The sequence below is a fragment of the Oratosquilla oratoria genome, chromosome 1, assembly GCF_046742065.1.
Source record: "Oratosquilla oratoria isolate Oo_2021 chromosome 1, ASM4674206v1, whole genome shotgun sequence".
Classification (NCBI taxonomy): Eukaryota; Metazoa; Arthropoda; class Malacostraca; order Stomatopoda; family Squillidae; genus Oratosquilla; species Oratosquilla oratoria.
The window spans coordinates 120,905,073-120,908,534 of record NC_134777.1 but is presented as its reverse complement, the minus strand read 5'-3'; positions in this window follow the sequence as shown (position 1 = coordinate 120,908,534).

Here is a 3,462-nt window from a genome sequence, read left to right as displayed (position 1 = left end):
CGCATCGGGTCCTTCGCACATTCTATGTGCACGCAGTCCGCAGTCTGGTGGACTACGCTGCTCCAGCTCTCATAAATGTGGCGACTGCCAAGCTTGAAGACCTGGAGCCTTGCCAAAATGCCGCAGCAAGGATTATCCTGGAAGCTCAACCTTGGACTAAGATCGTTAACCTCCGAATGGAGGCTTCGTTGCCTTCATTAACATCACGGGTCAGAAGGCTGGAGGTCGACTTTCTTGCCAAGTTGGTCCAGAGCCCCAGGATAACTGAGCTGAGTCAGAGCCTTGTGACAGCTCTGGGACGGGTGGGTACTTTTATCCACTCCGATACCTGGCTGGCACAGGCGGCAGGGATCCTGGACTCCTTCAGGCTCACTAGCACTCTCCTTGAGAAGGGTAGGGACTCTCCACATCCAGAGTTCAAGCCCCCACCACCATGGCTGTCGATACCTGCAACTTTCGTTGTCACAAAGCTTCCCAGTAAGAAGAAGTTATGTGACCAGGAAAGAGTACGAGCACAGGCCCTACAAGGCGTCCGCGCACTGTCGGAACCTGGAACGGCGGTCTATTACACGGATGGCTCCGTAGACCCCAACAGGCCTCGCAGTGCGGGGGCTGCTTTTGTGACGGACGGTTTGACCTACGGCAGGAGAGTATCTGATCATGCGTCCACTCTCCAAGCTGAGGCCATAGCGGTCCAAGGAGCGTTAGAGCATGCTCTAATATCTCGAGCTGGTCCTGTGGTGATCCACACGGATTCACAGTCTTTGCTAGGCAGCTTAGAATCGATACAGCCCAGCGACAATGTACGCCTACTGACCTCCATCCTAGCACTCCTGCTGAAGCTGCATCAGCAAGGCAGGAGTGTTACGCTCAACTGGGTGCCAAGCCACGTAGGCGTCCCAGGTAATGAGCTAGCCGACGCCGCGGCTGAAGCGGCGCGCAAAAGACCCGAAGTCGATGTTGTCGTCCCTCTCAGCAGAAATCAGTTGCGCCTACGCACCAGGGCTCTGAATCAGGTACAACAGTTCCTTCAGCACAGACTGGAGGCAGAGGTGTCAGAGAGGGCGAGGTGGTACAGGGCAGTCACAGACTATGAGCCTCTTGTACTTCGTCGCTCCACACCTAGAAAAGTGGAAACTCTGCTCTTCCGTCTGCGACTGGAGGACCGTTGTTTCTGGCAAATAAAAAGCAACCCAACACCTGAAGAGAGAAGATGCAGCCACTGTAGCCACCCTGAAGCCACCCTCAAGCACTACCTCCAGCATTGCCCCGCAACTGCTTTTCTGAGGAGAGGGCCTCCGACAACATCTGAGGGTCTTGTGCGTCGCCTATGCCGCCCCCTTAGCGATTACGAACTGCGTCGGCTGGTGGAGTGTCAGCCCCCCCTCTGAAATTATATAAAATTGCATTGTTCATGTCAGGAAGGGTGAATGGATCTGCATACATATTTCACATAGGTATGCACATCCAACAAATGTGTGAGTGGGCGTGGCCAAAGCCACACACACTCATACATTTAATCACCCCCCCCTTCTCTCTTTAAATTTATTTCAATTGATATAACACTGTTTACTGTATTCACTTCATCTTATGTAGGGTACATTCACTGAGATGTGCATACGTAATTCATGTACGTATGCACATCTTGTGAATGTATGAGTGTGTGTGGTTGGGCCCACACACACTCATAAGTCAAATCACCCACCAAACGGGCTCAAACCAAAGCCCGTGGGAGCTTCACTCCCGAATTATACACACACACTCTCTCTCCCACTCCCCACTCCCTCCCACTCCCACTGCATAAACTTGGTTGTCTTTACCAGGCCAAAAACAATCCTGTTGAAGGAAGCAAAAGAGTTTTTGAAGGAAAAGGAGGAGACTTATTTTTTTTTATTTTTTTTTTTGGGTCGTGTGTGTGTGTGTGTGTGTGTGTGTGTGTGTGTGTGTGTGTGTGTGTGTGTGTGTGTGTGTGTGTGTGTGTGTGTGTGTGTGTGTGTGTGTGTGTGTGTGTGTGTGTGTGTGTGTGTGTGTGTGTGTGTGTGTGTGTGTGTGTGTGTGTGTGTGAGTGTGTGTGTAATCCTTTTAAAATGTGACCCTTTGTATTGTTCAGGGGAGCAAGTGTTTAAAGTCATTTGTACTTTTCTGCCCACCAAACAACTGTCCCTTTTCGAACGCGGACGCATATTTACCTAGTTATATCCCGTCTCTGTATCTCGCAGTGTCTAGTTTGCTCCTAAATTCGTGTATGGTTTTTGCACACACAGTATTGTTTCGTCCAGTTTGTTCCAGATATCCACCACTCTGTGAGTAAAGCTGTTATTTTTTCTGGGCCCTTCTATAACTGCCTTTTTTGAGGTTCTGACGCAATGGTAGCGATCGTGGCCGCCACTAGGGCGGTCCGGGTTCGAATCCTGCCCAATGATGAAATAATTTCAGTATTGCTGCGCTGCGAGTCGTTACTCCAACTCTAGTGGGCGAGAAGTTGAGTGTGTGTGTGTTTGTGCGTGTGAGGTCAAAGCATTACCCATAGATCGGTCATATATAAGCTCTGAGCTCTCGTACGGGAGGGAAATAGCTGTCGATCACGGGTCCAACATGTGATCCAAGACCATGGTGAATTACACACATGTTCATCACGTGATCAAAGATCACAAGGACAAAGACTCGTACATAAAGTTTATGTGTCAACAAATATGTTAATCTCTAAGAATGTAATAAGCCTTTAAGTGGCTTTTGTGACCTCGAGACGCCCCCATCTGTCTCCATGGAGTCTACCCAAGCCTCCATGACGTCCCCTACGTCACTCCAGGGAGAGGGGGGAGAGCCAAGCAAGAACGGCGTGTTACCAAAAGCCGTCCCGCATTCCCCCATGGATACATACACATTCGTATACTCATAGTGTGGAGTGAGAGAAAATCCTCATCATACATCTTTCCAAATTAGATTCCTCTTTTAATGAAAATCACAAGAGTATTCATGAAGAAATGTTCATATATGTCACTACAACCTTTGCTAGAAAATACAATATTTCTCATAGAAAGTGTAATTGTGTTATAAATCTGAAAAAAGATATATTTTCATATGTGTAGCTCTTCGGGAGAGTGATCCAAGCGCCACGGGCCGCCAACCAACCGACCTGGGCTTCCAGCACCGCCTGGTGAGAGTGGGATTGATCTCCCTTGGCCAAGGTAACTCAGAAGAAGACGAATCCAACTCCCATGAAGCCCAGGTCGGCTGGTTCAGCATGATATCAGAATCAGGCGGCCCGTGGCGCTTGGATCACTCTCCCACGGAGCTACTCATATGCGAATGAATTCTTGCCTCACTGTGGTGGGCGTCAAGTGAGAATATTTTATTTATTGATATGACGCGATCAGACTACGCACATTGAGGTCAGGGTGGTTGGAATTTCGATTTTTGACTACGGGTAGAGAAATTTAGACATATATATATATATATATA